Source organism: Bos indicus, chromosome 10 (assembly GCF_029378745.1).
Source record: "Bos indicus isolate NIAB-ARS_2022 breed Sahiwal x Tharparkar chromosome 10, NIAB-ARS_B.indTharparkar_mat_pri_1.0, whole genome shotgun sequence".
NCBI lineage: Eukaryota > Metazoa > Chordata > Mammalia > Artiodactyla > Bovidae > Bos > Bos indicus.
This window is the reverse complement of record NC_091769.1, coordinates 100933267-100960549: the sequence shown is the minus strand read 5'-3', so window position 1 is coordinate 100960549 and position 27283 is coordinate 100933267. Positions and strand designations below refer to the sequence as shown.

General features: G+C 44.8%; 1 protein-coding gene across 10 annotated transcripts in view; it reads left to right on the top strand.

The window, feature by feature from the left end:
• The window catches only part of FOXN3 (forkhead box N3), a 452985-nt gene that overhangs the window by 63356 nt on the left and 362346 nt on the right, over window positions 1-27283 (top strand). Inside the window, exon 2 of one of the 10 annotated variants that reach the window (XM_070796759.1) lies at window positions 4811-4898. The exons of 8 other annotated variants lie outside the window; for them this stretch is intronic. The gene's annotated coding sequence lies outside the window, so the exon portion shown is untranslated. Of the gene's footprint in view, window positions 1-4810; window positions 4899-4972; window positions 6794-27283 lie in introns of those variants that run through there. One more of the 10 variants, XM_070796764.1, reaches the window with a different exon arrangement.

Sequence of the window (27283 nt, the reverse complement as noted above, 5' to 3'; positions counted from 1 at the left end):
TGGAGTCTCTCTGTCACCAGCAGGCAATTTGGCACCGCAGACGCCCTCAACCTGCGAACTCAGGGGTGGGAGTTTTTAGTAAATTGTCCAGGAGATAGGAAGATCCTGGCTGTGCCGCTGGGGATGTTTGCTGTTGACTGCACGTTCTTCCGCACAGAATAGCTTCCAGTTAAAGGGACTTTTTGTACATTCTGATTTTGAAAATGGAGACCTGCAGTGTCAAGTCGAGGAGGAGAAGGCCCCCAGAACGGAGGAGAAGGCGCTCTTGAAATGATTCATTGCCCCTGGGGGGGCTGGTGGAACACGGAGGCTTTGATGGCTGGGGATGGTGACACCTCCTTTGCGTCTTTATAGCTCAGAGCTCCTAGGGACTCCGCAGATGCCTGCGGGTGGTTAATAAAAGTATAATTCAGAGTTCTGCTGCTCGCTTGTGGTTTCTCTTGTTCTTCCCCTGAATTCCTGGCCCAGAGGATGGAGGTAGAGACAGAACCCTCTAGTCCTGCCTTACAATGCCAGTCTGCCTTATTGCACACCACAGGGTACCCCGTCACTGCCTTCCATAGAAGGCACATTAGCCAGCCTACCAGATAAAAATGTAACGTAAATGAAGACTTGGGCCTTCACTATTTGGAACTCCGCTTCTCGCATTCCAGACCAATGCCCTCAGGCAGACGGGAGATAGCTTAATACAAGGGTGTTTGTAACACTCCGGTTCCAACCAGATCAAAGGGCAGTGAGCCTGCTGGGGCCGCAGCCTCCAAGATGAAAACTGGACCCTGGAAGTGAGTCAGTGTGACCTGGCCCTGCCTTGAATTCGAGAAGAAATACCAATTCGGTTATGGCTGTTTGAGCCTTGGGATGGAGACTTTGAAGTCTCTTTGCCTATAATAAGTTGGATTCAGTGTCTCCCTTAGCCTGCCCCCACCTTGGACTAGTTTAAGACTGGGCCTTTCTTCTGAAGTGGTGCTTCTTGTTGGGGCTCTTGGGGTAAATGAAGTGATCACCCAGAAGCCAAGTAGGTGCTGGGATGCTGAGAGCCAGGCAGGGCTCAGTGCAGAGGCTGGGCCTTTCAGGATATTCCAGATGTTATTGGACAAGTGAAGGTACTGGAGCTTCCCTGGTGGCTCAGATGGTAAAGAATTTGCCTGCAATGCAGGAGACCTGGGTTCGATCCCTGGGTTGGGAAGATCCCCTGGAGAAGGGAATGGCAACCCACTCCAGTATTTTTGCCTGGAGAATTCCATGGACAGAGGAGCCTGGTAGGCAGCAGTCCATGGGGTCGCAGAGTTGGACATGACAGAGCGACTAACACTTTAGCTTTTCACTTTCAGAGGCACTAAAGCTACAGGTACAGAGGACCCTCACTCTCTTTCCTTGAACAGACAGCGGGCATGTTGGTGCTTTGTTGCCTGAATCAGTTTTTTTCAGACTTTTAGTTTCCGTGGATTAATAAATTTCAGAAGAAAATGTTCTTTTCTTTCTTTTCTTTTTTTTTGCAAATAAGAGCTTTAAAAATTGCCACTTGCTACCACTATAACTAACCTAGACAGTGTACTATAAAGAAAAGATATCATTTTGCTGACAAAGGTCCATATCGTCGAGCCTGTGGTTTTTCCAGTAGTCGTGTATGAATGTGAGAGTTGGACCATAAAGAAGGCTGAGCGCCGAAAAATTGATGCTTTCCAACTGTGGTTCCGGAGAAGACTCTTGAGAGTCCCTTGGACTGCAAGGAGATCAAACAGTCCATCCTAAAGGAAATCAGTCCTGAATATCAGTACTGAAGCTCCAGTCCTTTGGCCACCTGATGCAAAGAGCCGACTCATTGGAAAAGACCCTGATGCTGGGAAAGATTGCAGGCAAGAGGAGAAGGGGACGACAGAGGATGAGATGGCTAGATGGCTTCACTGACTCAGTGGACATGAACTTGGCAAAGTCTGGAAGGTGGTGAGGGTCAGGGAAGCCTGGTGTGCTACAGTCCATGGAGTGAGAAGAATCAGTCACGACTTGGTGACTGAACAACAGCTGTACTATAATTCTATAAAACAATGGACCTTTGAACAAACTAGGAAAAAAAATCAGTAAGAATTTAATTTCAGAATAAAAGCAATCTCTTAAATATAATACATTTAGCATTATATACATTAAAAAAAATCTTAACACATTGTTATCATTTTTCTCCTTTTGCTTCTGGCCAGGGAAAACTTTGTCACTGATCAGGATTGGTCTGTGAACAGGTTATTAGAAAAGTTGTGTTGGCTACATGTATAATATATATACATACATGTGTACGTATATACAAATTGAAAGAAAAAAGCATGATTATTATAGTAATGACACATTTACATTATTATGCAGTAATACATTTTAATTACAGAGTACTTTTACATATATTATCTCATGTGATCAGTTAGTGTATGCCTTTGAAACATAAATTAGTCTTAATAGCCTAAGCTAAATAGAATTAAGAATAGAAGGGAAGTCTGGTGTTTAAACTGTTAGTGTCCTAGAGCCTAGAGTCAAATATGAATAATTTAAAAAATTATCTACTGCTTTGATTTTTCCATGTTTCTCTACTCTGCTTTATTAGTGAGAGTAAATAAACAGATAATCCTGTGATGATATGCACACATTTTTTTTTTTCCCGGCTGCACCGCCAGGCATGTGGATCTCAGTTCCCTAAGCAGGGATGAGACCCGTGTCTCCTGCAGCGGAAGTGCAGAGTCTTAACCACTGGACTGTCAGCGAAGTCCCCAACATGCACACATCTTTAGAAACCTGTGTGTCGCCCACTCCCACACAGGCATGTACTAATACTTATGATGTTTGTTTCTGAATAAAAATATCAGGATATATATTCTGATGAATGTAAATGTGCACGTGGGGAAAAATAAAACCATCTGAAATACATTCTGAGAAATGTTAGAGGACTGTGTGTGACGGGCGTCAGGGAAGCATGCTGGGGGGAGAGGGGGAGAGAGTGAGAGTGAATTTTTCCTGTAAGTGAATAGGGGTGTTTCTAGCCCCAAACTTGCATTTAAAATAAATATGTATTTTGACTACAAGTGTCTGTCTTGAACATCTGAATAGAGGTGCTTCTGATTTTGAATGTTCTCTTCAAATGAGATTACAGAATATTTTCCCTTTGCCAGCTTCTCCTTCCGGCTCCTACTAATTCTTCTAGGATTTTGGGATGCCTTTGTTGTTGTTCAGTCGCTCAGTCGTGTCAGATTCTCTGCGACTCCATGGACTGCAGCACACCAGGCTTCCTGTCCTTCACCATCGGCCAGAGCTTGCACAGACTCACGTCCATCAAGTCGATGATGCCATCCAGCCATCTCATCCTCTGTCGTCCCCTTCTCCTCCTGCCCTCAATCTTTCCCAGCATCAGGGTCTTTTCAAATGAGACAGCTCTTTGCATCAGGTGGCCAAAGTATTGGAGCTTCAGCTTCAGCATCAGTCCTTCCAATGAATATTCGGGGTTGATTTCCTTTAGGATTGACTGGTTTGATCTCTTTCCTAAAGGAGGGTGCTGACTTTTTAATTTAGTTTCTAAGTTTCTCTGAAGCAAAAAAATCGAGTGCACGACCAGTAGCCTAACTGCTCAATTGTGGTCTTATTTCAGAGACGCTTGGCTCAGCTAGAACTTCAGTTAGGTACTACTTTACCAGCCAGTTGATCAGTTCGGGTAGTGATCATTCAGTAAGTGGGAAGGTGCTTCATCCATGTCAGTCTTGGCGTCGGGCCACGGGGCTACTAAGAGAACTCAAGATAAAATAGTTTGTGCCCTTGGGGAGCTCACAGTCTATTGGGAAGACCAACGAGGCCGCAACAAGTAATTAATGACAAACAGTAGGAAACAAACAGGGTGCTATTATCTATAAGCTTGAAAGAAGCCAACTTGCAAACTCATCAGGTAAAGAGAGAGTTTAACAGTCAACAATGGGCAACTGACGTGTGCTCGTGTGTACATGTGTGTATATGAAAAAGACAAAGGCTATACAGTGCGCTTGTAAGGCTTTAATGACATAGGAAATCGTTTTAAGAAAGGAAGACATTAGGAGCAAGTTCACCAACTCAGTTTTCTCATGGCCTCTACTTACTGAATAATTCCTCTGCAACACTGCAGTTTACCAGCTTCCTTACAGGGTGTGCAGGGCACTCCAACTGGAAAGGCAGAGCCAGGTTGGCCAGCAACACTCAGACCACAGACTCATCTTTCCATGACACAGCACGGATGGTTTGACCAGACATCTCAGATGACCTGCAAACTAAAAAAAAACTTTCTTCGGGGTTACATTTACGCACCATTTTGTTTTCTTCCAATGAAAAACAAAATCATCTGACATTGAGCATCTGCTCTGAATCAGGCCCTGAGCTTGTCCTTGGGGAACACACACCTGGTTGGAGAGAGAATGCTTGTGGGCACAGGATGAATATAAAGTGGAAAAGGTTCCGTGCGGGAGCAGAGCTTCAGGGAGCGGCGGAGCTGAGGGTGGGGGTGGAGGGCTCCATGAAGGCTTTCTGGGGTGGCGTTTGGACTTGACCTGAAAGAGCAGGCGAGCATCAGGCTTGTGGAAGGTGGCAGCCACCTGGACAAGCTGATGGGAAGACCCATCAAGCCCTTTTCATATTAAAACTAACAACTCTTTGTTTCCTGAGGGCATTTGTCTTGATAGGGAGTGATGATAATGTATCAGTGTCCGTCACGCTGCGTTTTATCATCATACTGGTTGCGGAGGAGGCTGCTTTTAGCCCCATAGTGCATTTTATTTATTTTTTTTAATTTATTTATTTTTTAATGTGCTGCAAGAAACACGGGAAGTTGATGGGAGGCGTAATGGACCCGAAATGGACAAGGGGCTGACGAGGCCGCAGATGGGACTTGCCACGTCTGGAACGTGAGTGCTCCACCTGAAGCCGTGTGCGTTCTCCACGTTAGAGGGAGTCGGCGGGCGCCAGCTGGCTTCCCTCGCAGCTCCTCGGAGGGTGTGTGCGCCACTCCGGGGCCGCTGCATCTGGTTGCCTCTGCCCTCAGCATCCCTGTGCTGGGCCTGTGGCTGCTGATGACCTCAGCAGGTTCAGGATTGCACGAGAAGCGGACCCCTCTGTCTCTGTGTGTGCAGTTTTCTGAATGAGAGGAGTTTCTTTTTTTTTTGGTGGGGGGCGGGGGGCTTGTGCTGCATGCCATGTGGGGTCTTAGTCCCCTGACCAGGGCTCTAGCCTGCAGTGGCAGTGCCGGCTCTTAGCCACTGGACCGCCAGGGAAGGCCCCCAGAGGAGCTGTGTTTTGTTTACGGCAGGAGGTGAAACATTATGAACGTTGTAAAGGATGTTTTTCTAAAAGAGGAAAGTTTGGGATCAAGTGTGAGTGTGTTTTATGGTACTCCGACCCCTGGCAGGTAGGCCTGGGTCACACCAGCACTCTGGGGAAGGGCAGACCAGCCTTCAGCACTCGGGCCTGATCACTTGGGAGGTCTCGGCAGCTCGGCCAGTATATCTTGGGGGTGGTTTGCATAAGCCAACACAATTAGTACCAAAACTAACCTTCTGTGGAGGAACCTTGGTTGGTGAGAAAAACCATCTTACGTTCTGTCCTAATAGTAAATTTGTTCTGAACAAGGCCTGGCCTAAAGTCCTACGTTTTCCCCATCATGCCCTCAGCATGGGGATGGGAGCTCAGAGTCCTTAGCAAGGGCTTGCTGATTAGTGACTAATGTGCTCAGGTGTTTGCAAAAAGGTGCAAACACCTTCACCCCCAAAGATGCATTTGAATCCAGAACTCCTTGTGGCACTGCGGCTCCATCTTTGTAACATTAGTATTTTTCTAAAATACAATTTTAATTGAAGCATAACTGACCTAGAGCACTGTCTTAGTTCCAGTCTCGCAACATCGTGGTTCCATGTTTCTGTGCTTCGCAGAATGACCACCGTGATGCCTAGGTGCCACCTGTCACCATGCAGAGATATCGCAGTGTTATTCACAGTATTCCCCATGCTGCGCATCTCACCTCTGTGCCTCATTTATTTTGCAACGGGAAGTTTGTTCCTCTTAATCGCCGTCAACCTGCTTCATTCATCCCCCACACCAAAAGATTCTTGAATGCTGTTTTTCCCCATTGCTTTTGAATATTCTCATCTTAAAACAAACTTGTGTGTATACCAGGATGTGTAAGAGATTTATCACCCAACAGAATGAACTTTAGTGGGCTTTTCTTTTCCTGATCACTTAGTCTTAACGTTTACTATTGGGATGTTTTCTGTCTGTCCATGATTCCTGAATTTGGAAACGAGTGAGTTACAGTACGTTTTGATTTGGTTTTAATCCATCAAAATCAAGTTAGTTATAAGTGATGGAAGAGCTTACTTTGTGTAGTCCGGGCTGCCTGGAGACATCAGCCACATGCCAAAAGCTTGCTCGTTGCCCGGCAACCTCGCCGGAGGAATAGATTTTCTGCCACTGGCTCCCTTTTTAGTCGAGGCAGAATCTATTAACACTACTCTTCTAGCCTGGAGAACCGGAGCTGGAGTTTAGCTGCAAAGAATGGTCGGAGGGTTTTGTTTTTTTGTTTTAAATAACCCAGCACCGTGTTTCTGACTTCCAAACTCTACTGCTAATTTCATTGACTTCCAAGTAAAGATTTAGAGCTTATTAATATTACTCAACACTGGCCAGGCTAAAGAGGTTAGTGTTGTGCCTGCCTGGCCCCTGAAGAAGGTCATTGTTTAGTTTCTGTAGAAATGATCCCGCGGGGCATGGGTGGGAACCGTGATCATCCAAGTTGCAGGTGGAGCAGGTAAGAACGACCTCATTCCCCCTCAGACTTCTCCAGGTCCCCACTCGGGGTACTTTCTCCTACTTTCCAGTAGCAAACTTATCCTCTGTCGAAGCTGTTATTTCTTCAAGTATGTACGATCTCGCTCTGATTGCAGAGTGGCTCTGTATTCCTTTCTCTTATCCTTCAGTCAGAGAAATGTCTGTTCTCCGTCTGTAGCTCAATGCTTCACCAGCAGGACTGGTGGTTTCTGTCTGCGGGGAGCTGGTGGGGCTGTCAGCCCTATTGTTTTGCTTATGCTTTTTAGTGGAATAGCTTTGGGTTGGTAGCAGGAGAGGATGGCCAAGCCCAGTGTCAGGTGGCCGGAGTGTCTGCCTCTGCTGAAACGCAATTTTAGTAATGGACTGGATCAGCTCCCCGTGTTTTCCTGCCCCTTTATAAAACAAAGGACGATCTCAGCGCGTTAACCCGTTGGTGGCTGGAAAAATCAAAATCTCTAAGAACCACTTAGTTAAATGCCAGTGGCTTCTCACATTAGCAGTCTGGCACAGAGGCTGCAGAGATGCCCTGCACAGGAGAGCGGGGGGTTGCTCTTATTTTAGGAAGTGGACATTAGCCTCCTCTTCCGTTTTACCCTTTCCAAGGGCCAGATGCAGAAAGGAACATACCGTGTGTGACTCGGCAGCCAAATGAGCTAACTCGAGACGACCGTGACTAACTCAATAAAACAGTCTCTAAATGCATTTGGTTATTTGTTCTGATCATTGTAAACTTTATTCATTATCATAGCTCAGGTCTTTGGGGTTCTATTTTCCAAAATAATCTTAGAATGCTACTGATGTGAGGAACCTTTAAGAGAGTAGTTCAGGTACCCTAGAGAGGAAATCAGAGAGGTGGAAAAGTCTGCTCAAGGATACATAGCTGTGTTGGGAGTGGCAGAGCAGGTACCAAGATCTGAGTCGGTTGACTTTTTTTTTTTAATATATTACTTATTATAATTCATGAGCAAAGATCATTTTAACATTTATTTGTGTTGTCTTCCATCTCTTTCCTTAATGTCTTATAGTTTTCATTACTCAGCTCTTTGACTGTCTCCGTGAAAATTTTTCTTTTCCTGGCGGCTGTGCAAGGTGGAATCTCAGTTACCTGACCAGGGATCGAACCTGCAGCCCCAGCTTTGGAAGCTCTGTGCCTTAACCCCTAGGCCACCGGGGAAGTCCCCCAGTCAGTTGAATTTAAGGACAGAATTTTAATGACACCCAAATGATATGTTTGAAATGAAATGAGAAGGGCAAAGCTCCTACTTGCACAGTGCAGATTCCATCTATGTATCCAACAAGTATTTAAGGCACGCCTTCTGCTGTGTGCAGGTAGGTAGTGGGCCACATGCTGGAACAAGGGGAGGCACTTTACCTTCAGGAAATTACATTCAGAAGTGGGTGATCCCCACAGTCAGCAGCGGAACGATAAGAAAATTACAGGTTGTGATAAGTCCTTAAATAAGATATAAGGGGAACATAGGAATGTTGGTGACAGTTAGATAACAAAAGTATTATCTGCTAAGGGACTTCACTCTTTGGGAACACCTGTGTTATTACCACTAACAGAAAGTATGTTGGGAAAAATATGTTGAGGAAATGGAAGCCTTTGGGAGGGTTCATGGTCACCCATTATGTTGTTTGAATTAGAAGATCTGCCTGTGGGATTGTGGACTTCCTAGGACAGTGTCCAACCCCAGACTGATGCTAGGGGGACCACAGGACTCTTCCAACTCTCAGAGGCCGGAATTCAGGCACTTTGCTCTTTGATTTCTTCACCTGTTAGTTCAGTTTCTTCATGTTGCATTTCCCACTTACTGTTTTTTTAGTAATTAATTTTTGATTGGAGTGGGTCGACTTCCCTGGTGGCTCAGATGGTGTAGCGTTGGCCTACAATGCAGGAGACCCGGTTTCAGTCTCTGGGTCGGGAAGATCTCCTGGAGAAGGCAATGGCACCCCACTCCAGTACTCTTGCCTGGAAAATCCCGTGGACAGAGGAGCCTGGTGGGCTGCAGACCACGGGGTTGCAGAGTCGGACACGACTGAGCAGTGGCGCTTTCTTTCCTTCCTCCTTTGATTGGAGTGGAGTTGCTTTGCAATGTTGTCAGTTTCTACTGTACAGCAGAGGGAATCAGCTCTCCGTGTACACATGTCCCCTCGTTTTCTGGATCTCCTCTCCGATGAGGTCACCAGAGAGCCCTGAGGAGAGGTCCCTGTGCTGTCTCGCAGGATCTCTCGTGTGTGTGCGCTCAGTCGTGTCTGACTCTGCAGCGCCATGGACTGGAGCCCGCCAGTCCGCTCTGCCCTTGGGATTTTCTAGGCAAGAGTCCTGGAGTGGGGTGCCATTGCCTTCTCCAGGGGATCTTCCTGACCCAGGGATCGAACCCCAGCTTCTTGTATCTCCTGCACCGGCAGTCTGATTCTCTACCACCAGCACCACTGGAAGCCCAGGTTCTAATTAGTCACCTATTTTATACGCATATCAGTAGTGTGTGTACTTCAGTCCTCCACTTACTATTGAAAGTCTCTGTACAAAACAGATCTTTTGAAGACCAAATCTGACACACTTATATCAAGGAGTATTCCATACAAGCTCCTGTTATCAGCAATCTGGGGACATTTTATTCTAGAGAATTGGATTAAGTCGCGTCGCTTGCTTTCTTCTTTCTGACTAGTTGCTTTAGTGCTCCGGCATACAAGACTTTTTTTTAATGTGCGCTGTGAAACCTAGGGTGAGGATTTGCTTTTGCTGTAGGCCTGTATCCAGCAGGTCTGTTAGAGGGCAGTGAATTGACTTGGCCAAGTGGAGCATCTGTTTCAAAGTCTCAGTCTTTCCGTGAATCACACGGTCATTTGTTGCTGGCTCTGCCACTATCTCTGTATATTTCCTTAGAAATATCCTGGGTCCTGAAAATCTGGTGTCCATTTACCGCAGTGGATCTTGTCTTTCCTTCCTCTGCCATGCTGCCAGCTCGACTCCAAGGCTCCGAGTGAGCAAATGGCTAAAAGCGGCTTTCTTGCTGCTCGTGCGTTTTCTTTGTTCTCCCGATACTCTGTGATGTCTGGGTATCAGATGTCGGAGAAAAGTGAAGCGGTGCTGAGGGCGCTCTTTTCGTGATTTCATGCTAACTTCATTTCCTTGCAAGTGTGGCTGGGAGAGGAGTTTTCCTTCAGACTTCTCTGCGATTTTGGTGTCTTTCTTGTTCTCTTGCAAGGCGGCTGACGTTGTCTTTCACATGCATTCAAGTTGAGAGGATCTTCATTTTAGCCTGAGAAGACACAGCTACAGCGGACTGACCCTAACGGGCCTCCCTGTCACCCCGGGGTGTCTCGCACAGCAGTTTCTGAACATTGAAAGCTTGCTCTTTGCTGAGCACTCGATGGAGAACTTGACTCTATCAATATTCCTGCTCAGCGTTGGGGGTAGGTAACGGCATTATTCCCATTTGACTCGTGTGCAAACTGAGGCCAGGAACGTGTGAGCCATGCTTAAGCCAAGGTCACCTCGTAAGTGGCGAGCTGGGCCAGAAGCTGGACTTCACGTGACCGTAAAGCCCCTCTACTGCGGGAGGGCTGCCTATGACGCCCTCTGTACGTGTCCATCATGGCCACTCATGTTTTCCTTTTAACCTATGACAAAAATGAGCCTGTCCAGAAAATTACAAGAAAAGGAGGTGATGTATTTGTCACGTCTTCTTCCAGAACGCTAGCCGGCAAGATGTTTCTAGAAAGCAGAAAACAGCATTAGCTGAGTTTGGTCAGAACTGTACAGTAAATCCGCTTCTAGATGATTCTGAACTCACTTTTTCATATTAAAAATCTCTGAGCCATCCTTTAGTAAGAAAATATTTTTATTCTAAAATTTAAAATTTAATTTCCCCAATTTTCCCTTGGACTACAAAACCTTTTTTTTTTTTTCTCCTAATGCCTTCAAAAGCACAATTTAGAGACGTCTTCAAGTAAAAGGGAAGGAAGGGACTTGGTGCTTTCCACTATAGAACTGAATTTTAAAAAAAGAAGAGGAGAAAACAGAATGCTCTCAGCCTCCCCGAAGATCGTGGCCTCCTGTTTCTCCCTGTTCTACTTTAAAGCTGCTTCTATTTTTCACCCAGATACCTCCAGGGTGAGAAATATGAGTCCCCTGCTCTTTTTCTCCTGACTTGAGACTTTAATTAATTTAAAAAATAATAAATTTAAAAAATAAATAATTAACCCCTGACCAGAGACTGCCCTCGCCCCCTCCCGCCTGCACTGGGAGCATGGAGCCTTAGCCACGGACACTGGGGAAGTCCCAAGACTTATTTTTTTGCCTAAGTCTCTGCTGGGCTTTTCACATCTGTGCTCATCCGTCTCCAGCGTCCGTTAAGCTCCTTGAGGGGAGGAACTGGGCTGTAGCGTCTTTGTGGCCTCACAGTGGCTCAGTAACCATGTGGGAAATAGGGAAATGAACGGCATTTCCAGTCCAGGAACAAATGCAGGATAGGGGTCTAGTTTTCCGAGTTGACTCCCGCCCAGGAAAGAACCCCCTCTTTGAGTGGCAGGGAGACACTGGAGTAGCTGCAGTAACTCATTTGTATCAGGAGGGCCCTGTTTGGACACGGATGCCTCCTGTTGTCTAATTTAATTAGTAATTGTGTTTTCAGTTCCAATTGAAAGCCTCAGAAGAAAGGATGGCAATAAACTGTGGTATTTGGTATTATTATTGTTATCTAATTGTGTTCACTATTGTGACGGTTTTAGACGGAGGCACTTTTCAAGGAGGGACATGTCTGTGTTATCTGATTGCTTTTTCTCTTCTGTCCCAGCTCCTGTGTAAAGTCCAATATTAAGTATGAGCCCTCTTTCACACATGTGAAAATCGATGCAGGCAGACTTGTGGTTATTTTTTTGTTTGTTTTTAAACAAACGCCCTAAGGTTACATGCAAGTCCATCCTGAATAGGGAGGTCGAGCCTCGGGTCTTCGCTGCGATGTCGCCCACTCGCTGACAAAGGCAGTGTGGTTCTGGGGACGCTGACCCAACAGGAGTTTGGAAGGCGTGGGGTCCGCTCGGCTCTGCCGTTTACTTGTTGGATGGCTTTGGACCACTCATTCATTCCCTCATTCTTCAGCGTTCTGTGGAGTATCTACCAGGTGTTCCGTGCTAGGCTAGCTGCTTGGGCTACAGAGATGAATACCCCAGTGTCCTTGTTCTTAGGGAACTTCCTGCTTAGTGCATAGATTCAGATGCATGAACCAACGAGCTCAGAAAAATCTGTGGGCACTTTGCTAAAAGTGTGTCCATGTAGGGTGGGAGCCCCAAAGAAGGAGGCACAGCGCTGTCTGTGCTGCTGCAGAAAGACCTCGTGGCAGAGGTGATTTGGGGGACTGCCCTGGCGTCCAGCGGTTAAGACGTCGTCTCCCAGTGCAGGGGGCGTGGGTTCGATCCCTGGTCGAGGAGTTAAGATCCCACATGCCTTGTGGTCGAAAACCCAAAACATAACACAGAAGCAATATTGTAACAAATTCAATAAAGACTAAAAAAAAAAAAAAAAGCATCTTAAGAAAAAACAAACAAATGTGATTTGGGGTTGAGTTTTTTGGGGAAAATAAATCTCATCCAGGGATTATGCCAAGAGAAGGAATTGGGACTTTATGTGTCTCTCTCATTTCTGGGTCGTGAGAGTCACTGAAGACGTCTAAATGAGAACGGTACAGTCATTTTTGTGTTTTAGAAAGATTTGTGTTTTAGAAAGGATGAGTTCACAATCTCTGGGACCCTCCCTTTTCTCGTCTGTAAGGTGCACACAGGTAACACCCACTTCTTTTGTCTCATGGGTTTATTTTGGGTTGCATTTCTTTAGAGTGCAGCAGGAATAGCTGGCCTGCACCCACTTCTTTCTAAACCTTTGAATCCTCACAGCAACCCTGGGAAGGTCATTATTGCCATTATTTGCATTATACTTTATTTATTCACTGGCAGAGCAGTGCGGCTTATGGAAATCTTAGTTCCCTGACCAGGGATTGAACCCACCCCACACCCTTGGCAGTGAAAGTGTGGAGGCCTAACCACTGGACCACCAGGGAATTCCCATTGTTTGCATTTTAGAGATGGGAATGGTCATAGGCTGACCGTCTGACCCAGGGAGACACAGCCAGGATTTGAACCTAGGTCTGCCGGGCTCTGGAGCCCCTTTGCCCTTAGCCAACCGCGTGTTGCTGGCAAGTCTTTCTTGCTCTTCATTTCTTGCCTGAAACGTTTTGACTGGTGGCTGTATCTCCTCTCTGGTGACCTTTTAATGTAGAGTGTTGATGTCCTAGAAAGACTCAAAATCAGCACCAAACAAATGTGCCATTATTTGCAACTGTTTCATCTTTGTCTTTAAGAAGGTAGTGTTTTATCATTAGACAGAACCAAATTTTCGTGGAGTAGAATCTGTGACTTTAATTCTTCTGCACTGACTGGGAGTTACCAAGGACGTGTGTTTCTATGGGCATATACATAAATCTTCCTTCCGGTGTTAACGGAAGATCGATCGGGATTCTGACTTCATCCTTTTGGGGAGTCCTTTGAAGATCCGTGTTGTGACTAGGTAACAGCAAAATGGAAGACGATGTAATGAGATGGATTAGAGCAGAGGAAAGACTTTGAATGGGGTAGCTTGTCGGAAAGAGTTGCCAAAGAACAGAACAGACAAAGTTTAGGAAGTAGTTCTGGCAAACTCAGCAAGCCCTGCTTGTTGAAAAGACGTTTCGGAAAATATTCTGTAAGTTCACACACAAGCAGTTGTAATCCAAGGACACGTTAACGGCACCTCTTTGGTAAAGAAAAGTGTATTCACTATATTTTCTCTGTACTTGGTCACTGCAGGGTGAAAACGGCTGCATTATCTGCTAACCATGAATGAGTTTCTTTAAGAATCGATGCTTGGAGATGCAGGAGGTTCAAGAAGAATAATTAAAATAAAATGCTGTTTTGTGTCTTGACCTGTGTTCAGTGTGCCAAAAAAAGAGCCCTGAAAAACGCCAGGGTTGCACATTTTGTGACTTTGGAGGAACGTTTTGATCAGCCTTCAGCTACTCATAAAAAATAAATACAGCCGTGTTCTTACTTGGGCTGTTTCTTGAAGATCTTTTAGAGTAGATTTCCAGCTGAAATTTCACCGCCAGTTAAAAAAAAAAGAAGAAAGAAAGAAAAGCTGAGCTTCCTTAAACATTAGGCGTGTCACGCGAGAGTCAAACGATGGAATCGTAAAGAGAAAATGCCCTGTTGAGATACAGCAGCTGTCCTCTGTGCTCTGTCGCTGCTCAGTCGCTAGTCGCATCCGGCTCTGTGACCCCACGGCGGCAGCACGCCGGGCTCCCCGTTCTTCACTGTCTCCTGCTGTTTGCGTGCATGTTGTTCATGTGTTTGTAGGTTATGCGTTAGCAGGGAGGAATATTAAGGGAATGAGAAAGCATTTATTAACTAGAAGAGCATTGCAAAGAAATATACCCCTACTGAAGCAGCTGTTTTAGAAGAGCAGGTTCTGGAATGTGAGCGGAAGTCTATATCCCGAGATTCAGCTGCCCGGCATGTGGCAAGAGTTGGGGTAGATCTTGGAGGTGCGGGGCCATGGGTGGAACCGAGCCCGTGGCGTCTGCGTGGGAGTCAGTGTCACTGCTGGGCTCATGGGTTCTCACACTTGGATGGGCATTGGAATCACCTGGGGGGTTGAAAAAATTCAGTGCCTGGTTCTGTGCCCAAGTGAAAGTTGAAAGTGAAAGTCGCTCAGTCGTGTCTGACTCTTTGTGACCCCATGGACCATAGAGTCCATGGGATTCTCCAGGCCAGAATCCTGGAGTGGGCAGCCGTTCCCTTCTCCAAGGGATCTTCCCAACCCAGGGATCGAACCCAGGTCTCCCTCATTGCACGTGGATTCTTTACCAATTGAGCCACAGGGGAAGCCCAAGAATACTCTGTGTCCAAAGGTTTGACTTACGGGTCTAGGGTGTGCCTTGGGCACTGGGATTTTTAAAACCTCGCCAGAGGACTCTGACCTTCAGCAGAGATTGAGAACCATGGGCCTAGAAGATGCCCGATTTTTTTCTTTTCTGATGTTCTTTGCTGCTGGGGCAGTTTGCTTGTAAGTACTTTGGTTTGGAAGCCTCCTTCTTGAGTGAGGGGCAGAAGCCTTCGAAGCCAACCCAGAGAGAGCGCAAGTCTTTGGTTTGCTAGACTCCTCTCTCAAAGGGCTGAAAAGGAAAATTCCAGTGTTCCTTTGAAAAAATGGATCCTGAGACTTCTTTCTGTCATACAGAAAATCTTAAGTATATTCTCTCTGAACTCCAAAATAGGCAAAAAGAAAAAATAAACAACAGCATTCAGATGCTGGCACACTTCCAAGTGATTGGAAAATGCTGTGAGATGATACTGATTAAGGTGTCTTCAGGCTTGAGACTTGACCCGAGATTACTGTTGGGAGCAAAAAAGGAAGGAAAGAAGAGTACATTCTTAGTTATGGGTCCAACGGTCAGAACTGTGTACCACCTGACTTACGCGGAGCTTTTCCCTTTTGTTCTGGGGGTTTCCAGGGGAATACCAGATGGCACGGTGTCGCGAAAATAAGAGGGAACATAGCTCTTAGTTGTGTGCGTGTGTGCGCACGCGTGTGCCCGCGTTGTGCGTGCGTGCATGTGTGCGCGTATGTGCGTGTGCGCATGTGTGTTGCGTGCACGCGCACGCATACGTGTCATGAGTGTGCACGTGTGCGTGTGCATGCATGTGTGTGCGTGTGCATGCATGTGTGTGCGTGTGCATGCATGTGTATGTGTGTGTGCGCGCACGCGTTGTATATGCGTACATGTGCACGCACGTGTGTGCGTGTGCGCATGTGTGTGCACGCTTGCGCGCGTGCAAGCATGCATGTGTGCGTGTGTGTGCATGCGCTCACACACATGTCTGACTCTGCTACCCCATGGACTGTACCCCGCCAGGCTCCTCTGTCTATGAATATTTCCAGGCAAGAACCCTGGAGCGGGTTTCCATTTCCTTCTCTGGGGGATCTTCCTGACCCAGGGCTCGAACATGCAGCTCCCGCATTGGCAGGTGGGTTCTTTCCCACTGCACCACCTGGGAATTGCTAGTAGAAACCACTGACCTTCAATAATTCCCAACTGTTTTTTCTCAGTCCGTAAAACAGGAGTCACGCTGTGACTTCTACTCCAAAGTAAGACAGTGTGATAAAGGCCATTGACTTCCTTACAAGGAACTGCCCCCCGTGTCGGTATTTTAGTTTGGGTTGATTGAGAAGGGCGTCTCACCTTCATTTCCAGCAGCAACCAGGAAAAAGTCAGGACGTCACAGTGGGTATCCAGGTCGGTCCAAGAGGCCGGAAGCAGGCTTGGGCAGCTCACCTCGAGGAGGCCGTGCCCACAAATCTAGTGGTGGTGGTTCAGTTGCCAAGGCGTGTCCGGCTCTGTGACCCCATGGACTGTAGCACGCCAGACTCTGTGCGGCTTTCCAGGCAAGAAGACTTGGAATGGGTCTCCGTTTCCTTCTTCAGGGGATCTTCCCGGATCAGGGATCGAACCTGCATCTCCTGCATGGGCAGGCGGATTCTTTACCACCGATGCCCCCCCATATTTAGACGTGCTGTTAAAACACAGGTTCTGAACAGATCCAGGGCGGGGCCAAGAGCGTCTCCACCTCTGGGTGGTGCTGATGGCGCTGTTCCCCGGCGCTCCCTTGAGAGGCCCGTCGGTCCCGGCATCTGCGGGTGTGAATCTTTTCTTAGGGCAGTGGGAAGAACACAGGACGCGACGGAGGAGACTGGCCTGTGGCTGCCTCTGTGCAGGCAGCGCGTGGAATCATAATTTTTTGGCTTTGAGTTCATGTGGCCGCAAGCAACTTGGTGTGATCAATGTCTATTTGTGTTCTCGACGGCTCTTTTTATAGATACTAATTTTTATATGCTTTCCATCCTCTGCATGACCTTGAGGCAAGCCCAAGTATAAAAATGTAGTTTCTTTCTCCATTAATATTTCCTCATTTTTATTGAATTCTGGTATGTAAGCCTCCTACCTTTCTCTGTGATTCAATCTAATTTATCTTTGGAGTCTTTCTTATCTACATGTGCAGCTAGATCTCTTTAATCTGGTGCCTACCGTGGTAATTAAAAAAAAATCTCTAGGTAAATGGTGAAATTATTCAAAACAATCATCTGGTTGACCTCATCCTTACTGGGTTATCGGTGGAAACGTTGGGGCAAAATCAACCCGCCAACACGCTTGTGAATAAGATCCTTTGCTTATGTTGTTTTCGCAGTGGGTAGATTTTTGTTTGCCGCTCTGAATCGGGGGCTGTGCTGTGCTTTCCTGACCGTCTCATAATGTGCTCACACATTATTTAAGGTTTGTAAAGTTTAAGAATAGACGTAGTTTTGAGTGTTCTAATTTAAATGTAGAGTTTGGAAAGGGAAGAGAGTTTTTAAAAATACGGTTGTGACATGTTTATTATAAATATGTGAAAATGGAGCCCGTGATTATGCTGGTGGTGTATGTGTATTGTACCTTGTCAACAAGAAAGCTCTTGTGTTTGTGTATTTCATATGGTATTTTCTTCCTTTAAAAAAAATTAGAGCTGATGATGTCTCTTGGAAGACTGCAACACATTCTGGTTTAACATAGTCCTCTATAACTGGGCTTCTTCTAGAAGTGTCCATGGCAGGCCTGTTGAAATGGAGCTGGTTGGATTATCCGTGTGCATCAGAATCCACCTGGAAGGCTTATTAACATGCAGACCGCTGGGCTCTGTCACCGGTTTCTGGTTCTGGGGGTCTCTGGTGAGGCTGGGGGACTTGCTGTTCCTCTGCTGCCCGCTGTTGCCAACGCTGCTGGTCGAGGTACCGCCTTTGAGAACCGCTGCAGATTCAGCCCTTGCTACGTGTCGACTAGAACCAGCTGCATATATGTTGCACCTGGCTGATGCATCACCTGGGACCCTCCTCCACTGTTGGTGGGAATGTAAACTGGGACAGCCACTACAGAGGACAGTATGGAGGTTCCTTAAAAAAGTAAAAACAGAGCTGCCATATGACCCTGCAGTCCCACTGCTGGGCATATATCTGGAGAAGAAACGTGGCCCCAAAAGATGCGTGTACCATGCCCCAGTGTTCACCCAGCACTGTTTACAACGGCCAAGACATGGAAGCAACCTAAATGTCCATCCACAGAGGAATGGATAAAGACGAGGTGGTGCATACACACAGTGGAATACTACTCGGCCATTAAATGGATGATATAAGGCCATTGGAGTCGTACTGAGTGAAGCAAGTCAGACAGAGAAGGAGATATATGACATTCCTTATATGTGGAATCTGAAAAGAAATGATACAAATGAACTTACAAAACAGAAGGAGACCCACAGACTTAGAAAGCGAACTCATGGTTGCCAGGAGGAGGGGATAGTTAAGGACTTTGGGAAGGTCATGTACACATCGCTATATTTAAAACGGTAAACCGACAAGAATCTATTGTGTAGAACAAGGAACTCTGCTCAGTGTTAGGTGCCAGCCTGGATGGAAGAGGGTTTGAGGAAGAACAGATACATGAGTATGTCTGGCCGAGTCCCTTCACGGTTCACCGGAAACTATCACAGAGTAGTCATTGGCTAAATGGCAGCCGGCTCCAGTGTTCTCGCCTGGAGAGGCCCCTGGACAGAGGAACCTGGCAGGCCACAGGCTATGGGGTTGCAAGAGTGGGACACGACTGAGTGACTAAGCACACACATACCCCAATACAAAATGTTTTAGGTATTAAAAAAAAAAAAAAGAAATGCAGCATCTTAGGCTGCAGCCCAGACCTACTGAATCAGAATCTGCATTGTAATAAGATCCCACATGATTGATGGGACTTCCCAGGTGGCCCAGTGGTAAACAATCTGCCTGCCAATGAAGAGGCCGCAGGAGACGTGGGTTAGATCTCTGGGTTGGGAAGATCCCCTGGAAGGGGAAATGGCAGTCCCCTCCGGTATTCTTGCCTGGAGAATCCCATGGGCAGAGGAGCCTGGTGGGCCACAGTCCATGGGGTTGCACAGAGTCAGATGCGATTCAGTGACTTAATCCTTTGCAGGCGACTGCTCTGTGACAGTCACTGTGGCTGGAGGTGGCCTTGGGACCAGACCACACAGGCAGCCTGCAGGGATGGTAGAGGGCTCAGAGGGGAAGAAGGACTGGACTCTGCTGGGTTCTGGGTTAGAGCCAGAGCCGGGCGGTGGGAACCGCACAAAGCCCGTTATTCCCGTATCTCAAGACTTTTCTCACAGCTGCAGCCATCTCAGACTCCTGCGGCCTTGAGAGGTGGGCGTTCCTGTTGGGTTAGCGCTTACTGAGCCCTCCCAGAGCCTGCGGTGTTCTCACCTGAGAATCCCATGTCAGAGGAGCCTGGTGGGCTACAGTTCATGGGGTCGCAAAACATTCAGACATGACTCAGTGACTAAACAGCAACAGCCATCTTTCTGACAGCATCTTCTCTGGCAAGCTGAGGTCCACCTGGCTACAGCTGAACTCGCTGAGACGAGTTCAACTCTGTATTATTCCAAGAAATAATTTTTGATCATTTTCTTAATTCTAGAGAAAATGACATATTTATTTTAAATCACTCACCTAAGAAGTATAGTGAAATTATTTATCATTAAATTGTTTATCATTTAAAAAAAGGAGCTCATCTCATCAGATTCATTCTTTGCACATTCTGCCCTAAAGTTTTGCAAGTACTCGGGAGACCGTGGCAGACAGATGAGCCTATAGACGGGAGATTGGGGCAGAGGGCCACTTCGCTGCGGATTCTTCTCAACAGCCACAAGACTGTGTAATGAAACCTGAAGCCCATAATTATAATCTGGAGGCATTGTCTAATCCAGGAGAAAGTGAACAACAGCGGAAAAAGATGTTCTGGAATAGCTAGAAAGTTCAGTGAATTAGAACCCAAAGTGTCCCTTTCCTGGGTAAATGGAAAGTCTAATGCATTTTCCTTTCTTTCAAATTGATTAAGTGACAAACATTTGGAATTCGTAGCTGTTACCTCCTTAAAAGAGGAAAATAGTGCCTGACATTGGCAAGTATATTTCCTGCCCTTGTTTCCCAGCGATTACAAGTTAAAGAAAGAGGAATGGTGGAGGGAGAGAAACACTCTAAGGAGACAGTCAAAGCCACTAGACTTCACCATGGTGCTGCCAAAATTTAAAATTCTCCTTTAGTCGTGTGCCAGGGTAAGCTGTGCCATAAAGAAAGCAGGGTACATCTTAAGGTGCCTGTTTCACCTGAAGATTTGTACGGGGAGGAGACAGTGTTACACAGTCTGACTAGTAATTCATGTTGAACATTCTGCTTATATTCAAACAAACACAAATTATTTATGGACTAGGCAGTAACTTGCATACCATTTTTTTTTTTGCTTATGTATATCAATTTTTACATGAGACTTAAAGAAATTAGGTTTTTGTGGCTGGCTACTATGGGTTATGGGCTTCCCAGGTGGCATGGCGGCAAAGAATCTGCCTGCCTATGCAGGCGATGCAGGAGATGTGAGTTCTATCCCCGGGTGGGCAGGATCCCCTTGAAGAGGGCATGGCAACCCACTCCAGCGTTCTTCCTGGAGAAGCCCATGGACAGAGGAGCCTGGGGGGCTGCAGTCCTTGGGGTCACAAAGAGTTGGACACTGAATGACTGAGCATGTATGCATGCCCTGTGGGTTATGTAGGGACCTAGGGTTTGATTCCTTTTATACTATAGAAATACACGGGTCAAAAGCATTAAGAAGCATGTCTAAACATATAGGTAATCTTTCCAGAAATTACCTTTATTGAGGTATCACTGATGAATAGTACACTGTACATATTCAAAATGTGCCATTTGGTAAGCTTTGACATATGTATACACCTGTGAATCCATCTGACAATCAAGGTAGTGAAGATATTCGTCACCTGCCAAAGCGTCTTTTCCTCTCTGTAATCTCTCCTTTCATCCCTTCCCTCCTTCAAGTAGGCAAGTGAACTTTAATCCACCTTCCGTCACCGTGGAGGCACTGCCTATAAATTTACATAAACGGGGTCACATGGTGTGTGGATGTGTTTAGTGCAAGTGTGGAGCATGGCATGAGGAGGTGTGTCTCGCTTCTTTCATTCAGTATAATTATTTTAGCTTCATCCATGTTGTAGTGTGTGTGAACACTGCTCTCTCTTTACTGCTGAGTGATATTCCTTTGAATGAACATACCAGAATTTATTTTTTCATTCACTTTCTGATAGACCTTTGAGTGTTTGCAGTTTTTGGCTATCAGAAATACAACTGCCCTGAATATTTGTGTGCAGATCTCTGTATGGTCATATGCTTTCATATGCTTTTCTCTTGGGTTAATGCCTAAGAGTGAAATGCCTGGATTGTATGGTAGGTGTATGTTTAATTTTTAAGAAACTGCCAGAATGTTTCCCAAAGTATTTGTACCATTTTACATTCCCACCAACAGCGTATGAGAGTTCTAGTTGCTTCACATCTTTACCAAAATTTGGTGGGTCTTCACAAATTTTAGCCATTCTAACAGATATGTAGTGGTGGTTTCTCATTATAGATTTAATTTGCATTTCTGTGCTGACTTATATTATTGAGCATCTTTTCATGTTCTTATTTGTCATTAATATATCTTCTTTAGTAAGAAAGAAAGATAGTGATAAGTGGTGTGCGACTCTGCGATCCCGTGGACTGTAGCCCGCCAGGCTCCTCTGTCCATGGGATTCTCCAGGCAAGAATACTGGAGTGGGTTGCCGTGTCCTTCTCCAGGGGAACTTCCTGACCCAGGGATCGAACCCATGTCTCCCACACTGTGGGCAGATGCTTCCCTGACTGAGCTACGCAGGAAGCTTCTTCAGTGAAGTGCCTGTTGACGTCTTTTCCCCAGTGTATTGTCAGGTGGATTATTTACTTATCATTGAGTTTTGAGAGTTTTAAAATATATTTTAGATACAAGTTTTTTTTTGATCAGATATGATAAAGGCAATCAGTCATGAATATTCATTGGAAGAAACTGATGCTGAAGCTGAAACTATAGTACTTTGGCCACCTGATGCAAAGAACTGACTCCTTGGAAAAGACCCTGATGCTGGGAAAGATTGAGGGCAGGAGGAGAAGGGGATGACAGAGGATGAGATGGCTGGATGGCATCACCAACTCAATGGACATGAGTTTGAGTAACTGTGGGAGTTGGTGATGGACAGGGAGGCCTGGCGTGCTGCAGTCCATGGGGTCACAAGGAATGAGACACGACTGAACAACTGAACTGTATGCAAATATTTTATTACAATCTATAACTTATATTTTCATTCTCTTAATTGTGTCTTTCAAAGAGCAGGCATTCTTAATTTTGAAGTCCAGTTTATCAATTTTTTCTTTTAAGGATGGAACTTTTAGTGTTATAACTGAGGTATTTGCCTAACATGAGATTCACAGAGGTTTTCCCTTATGTTTTTCTCTAAAAGTTTTATAGTTTTGTATTCATTTCTGTGATCCATTTTCAATTAATTTTTGTATATATTACAGGGTATGTACTGAAATTCATTTTTAACGATATGGATTTCAAATTGTTCCAGAACCATCTGTTGAAACTTTCTTTTCCCACTCAAGTGCTTTTGCACCTTTGTTTAAAGTCGGTTGACCAAACACCTATGAATCTGTTTCTGGAGTCAGCATTTTGCTTCACTGATCTGTTTGTCCGTCTTAATGCTAGCACCACACTGTCTTGATTATTGTAGCTTTATAATACATCTCAGGGTTATGCAGTGCAGTTCCTCCCTATTCGTTCTTTTTGAAGGTTGTCTTGGCTATTCTGGGTCCTTTGTACTTCTACGTAAATTGTTAATCATCTTGGCAGCTGTTACCAAAAAAGTGATGGGATTTTGATTGAGATTATGTTGAATCCAGATTAATTTGGAGAGAATTAATATTTTAATGAATTGAGTCTTCTAATCCATGAACATGGTATATCTCACCATTTCTTTAGGCCCTTGTTCTTAGCATACAGGTCTTCCATATCTTTTGTCAGATTTATCCTTCAGTATTTTAATGTTTATATCGTATTGTAAATTGTCTTTTCGATTCTGATGGTGTGCCAAGATATAGAAATATAGCTGTTTTTGTATACTGATGCTGTATTCTTCACCCTTGCTGAACTCACTTACTAGTTCTAGCATCTTTTCTGCAGGTTGTTTGAGATTTTGTACAAAGATGATTACATCATCTGCAAATACAATTTTACTTTGTCCTTTCTCATCTGATTGCCTTTTCTTGTCTGAAAGTTCTGACTAGAACCTACAATAAAATATTAAACAGAAGTGGTGAGAACAGAAAATGTTGCCTGTTCCTCATCTTAGGAACAAAGAATTCAGTCTTTCATCTTTAGGTATGATAGTAGCTATGGGATTAAAAAAAAAAATTGTGTTCTTAATTAAATTGATGAAGTTCCTTTCTATTCCTTGTTTGCTGATTTTTACCAAGAAAAGCTATTGGATTTTCTCACATGTTTACTGAAGTGAGCATATGACTGTTTTAGTCGTTACTATGGTGAGTTAGACTTCCCTGGTGGCTCAGACGGTAAAGAGTCCGTCTGCAATGCAGGAGACCTGGGTTTGATCCCTGGGTTGGCAAGACCCCCTGGAGAGGGAATGGCTACCCACTCCAGTGTTCTTGCCTGAGAATCCCACGGAGAGAGGAGCCTGGCGGGCTGCAGTCCATGGGGTCACAAAGAGCTGGACACAACCGAGTGCCTAAGCACAGCACAGCACATGGTGAATTATGTTGATTGAATTTTCTAACATTGTTCAACCCTGCATCCCTGGAATAAACCCCAGTTGGTTATGTGTGTGTGTGTGTGAATGATACATCTTTCACTGAATTTAATTTGGTAAACATTAAATTTTTTGTCAAGTATTCACTGTTGCTTGTGCTGGGTCTTCGTTGCTGTGCAGGCGTTTCCCCAGCTGTGCTGAGTGGGGCCTGTCTCCATGGCAGTGGCTTGTCTTGAGCAGCACGGGCTCGAGGGCGCTCGGGCTTCAGTCCTCGCGGCAGTGGGCTCAGTAGCTGTGGCTCCCGAGCTCTGGAGCACAGGCTCAGTATCCATGGTGCATGGGCTAAGTTGCCCTGAGGCTTGTGGGATCTTCCTGGACCAAGGATCAAACTCTTGTCTCCGGCACTGGCAGGCGGATTCTTTACCTCTGAGCCACCAGGGAAGCCTTGTTAGACATTTTTGTTAAGAATTTCCACATGTATGTTCCTGATGGCTCTTGGTGTTTGTTTTGTGTGTGTGTGTGTGTGTTTTTGCCTGGTTTTGGTTTTGGAGTGATCCTCATCTCATAGAATACAGTGGAAAGCATTCTGTCTTCTTCAATTTGCTGAGAGTATTTGTGAGGAGTTAGTATTATTTTTTCCTTAAATGTTTGGTAGAATTCATCACTGAAATCATTCGGACCTGGAGTCTTTTTCATGGGAATATATCTTTCCCTGAAAGTTCAGTCTCTCTAATAAATGTAAGCTTATTCAGATTGTTTTCCCTATTGACTTTTATTAATTCGTGTGTTTCATGGAACTTGTCAACTTAATTTAAACTATTGAATTTATTGGCATAAAGTTGTTCATAATGCCCATTTTTAATATATATAAGCTGTAGTGATATCACCATTCTCATTCCTGATTTTTGCAATTTTCTCTTTCTCTCCCATTTACCTGGTAATATTAATTAGAGATTTATTAGTTTTATTGACCTCAGAGACCTATTTTCTATTTTCATTGATTTATTTCCTATATTTTTTGTTTTCTATTGTATTTAGTTTTGAGTCTATTATTTCCTTTCTTCCGCTTGCTTTGGGTTTCATCTACATTTTTTTTCTCCCTAGTTTCTTAAGATGGAGGATAATAAAGCTATTAATTTGAGACTTTCTTTCTTTTTTAATGTAGCATTTAGTGTTTTAAACTTTCCTCTACGTCTGCGTTAGCAGTGCCCCACAAATTGCAATATGTTTTTTTTTTTTTCATTCAGTTCAAAATACTTTCTGATTTTTCTTTTGACTGCTTCTTTGTCTTATGGGTTATTTAGAGATGTGCTATTTATTTTTCAATTACAATATTTAAGAATTTTACAAAGTTCATTCTGTTATTAACTTCCAATTTAATTCCATGATGGACAGAGAACGTCCGTGTTTGCCGCCAGCCCCTTTCACACACTGGCGTGCTTCGCGCTCAGAGGGTGGTCTCCCCTGGTCAGTGCTTCGTGTGCGCTTGACGTGCAGCGTCCCGTCGTTGGGTGCAGTGCTCTTGGCGTTGGCTCGGCTTTGTTGACAGTGTCCACATCCTCTGTCCTCACTGGCCTCCTGTTTGTCTGTTCCATTAGTTCTGAGATCTCAGACTATCATTGTGGACTTACCTATTTTCCCTTGCAGTTCTGGTGCTTTTTTTCATGCACTTAAAAATTCTGTAATTGGATGTCTAAACGTCAAGGGCTGCTACGATCTCTTGATTAGTTGGCTCCTTTATCGTTATGAAATTACCCATTACTTAATTGGAAATACTTTGGTGGTAGTAGAGCCATCCCAGCTTAGTTCAGACTGGTATTGGTGTGGCATGTCTGCTGTCATCCTCTCGCTCTGTGACTTCATGCTTCAGTGGGTTGTATTGCTGCGGTGGTCGCTTTACTGGTAGTGTGTGTTTGTAGCACGTCTTTAACTCATGCCGTCTGCCTTCGAGTGGCAGTGTGCTAGTCAGTATACAGTGTGGGAATGTTAGGAGAGCACATCAATATTTCTTTTCTCCTGGTCTCTGTGTTATTGTTCTCATAAGTTTTATTTCTGTGTCTGTCATAAACTTTATCACTCATTGTTATTATTTTTGCTGTAAATAATCAATTGCCTTTTAAAGGGATTTAAATAATAGGAAAAACAGGTGTTTATGTTAGCCTACACACCATGTCTGGTGTTTTTGATTGTTTAGTACATATCTGAATTTTTGCCTGGTATCACTTTCCTTCCTCCTGAATGACTTCCTTTAAACTTCCTTAAGGTGCAGATCTTCTGGTGATGAATTCTTTAGCTCTCGTATGTCTGAAAAACGTCTGTATTTCACTTTGCTTTGAAAGCTGTTTTCACTGGGTGTAAAACTCTAACTTGACGGTTTTTCGCTTCAGCCCTTCACAGACGGCTCCACTGTCCCCTGACTTGCATTGTTTCCGACGAGCAGTGTGCTGTCACCTCTGTCTCAATCTGTCAGGCAGGTCCTCTCTGCCTAACGTGTTACGTGCCCATCTGGGTGCGTCCATCATGTTGTCTCTGCTTTTTATTTTATTTTTTTCCTCCAGGAGTTCAGCTGTCATGTGTCTGGGTGTGGTTTGGCTTTCTATATCTCGTTTGGTTTTTACTGGCCTTCTTAAATGTGAAAATTTAGGCCTTTAAGCAAATTGGGAAATTTAGAATGTTTAAATCTTTTGCTTCTCATTCTTTCTCTCCCATCCTTCTCTCCTCTTCTTCTCAGACTTTAATTGCTATACATGACATTGGTAGATAGAGAAATAGAAGGCAGTCTCGTAGATCCTCAAGACTCTAATTTTTTCCAGTCTTTATTTCTCTCTGTTTTATAGACTAAAATACATTGTCTTCAAGTTCATATACTTTCTTCTTTCCATTTTGCTCTTAAGGCTATTCAGGAGACTTGATGATTTCAGATTTTTATTTTTCATTTGGTTCTATTTGGTTCTTGTTCATTATAAGCATATTTTGTTTATGCTGTGAATAGAGTTTTTGTGATAAAATATCACGTGCATAGTTTGAATAGGCTTTTAAAACCTTTGTAATTCGAAAATATGGGTTTTATAGGGATCAGCCTTTAGGATGGCTTTTGACATTTCTCTTGTGTACGCTGCTGCTGCTGCTCCTGAGTCACTTCAGTCGTGTCTGACTCTGTGTGACCCCATAGACGGCAGCCCACCAGTCTCCCCCATCCCTGGGATTCTCCAGGCAAGAACACTGGAGTGGGTTGCCATTTCCTACTCCAGTGCATGTAGTATTTTATTGTTGCTGTGTGTGTACTCATTTTGGATTGTAATCTGGATGTTGTGGATGATACATTTTAGATACTCTGGATTCTGTTATTCTTGAAAAATGTTGATTGTTTTGTTTTCTTTCATCAGGGAGTTATCTTGAACTAAGTCTGATTCCAAGCCCTGTCTTTCTTTTGTTGGACAGTAGCTAAGTCTTTTCAGTTCTCTTAACCTTTGACTGAAGCTTGCAGTCTTCCTCACACACATATAGCCACAGATTTGGGCACAGTTTTTACCACAGAAAGTGGGACTTTTCTCAGATTCTCCTTTTCTGGAATTTCACCCCTCACTTGATTGCTGCTGAGGATGCCTCCGGCTGTCTTAAGCAGCTCCTTAAGCTGTGACACCTGGAGGGTTTTCTATCCAAGTTTTCAGTGCCTCAT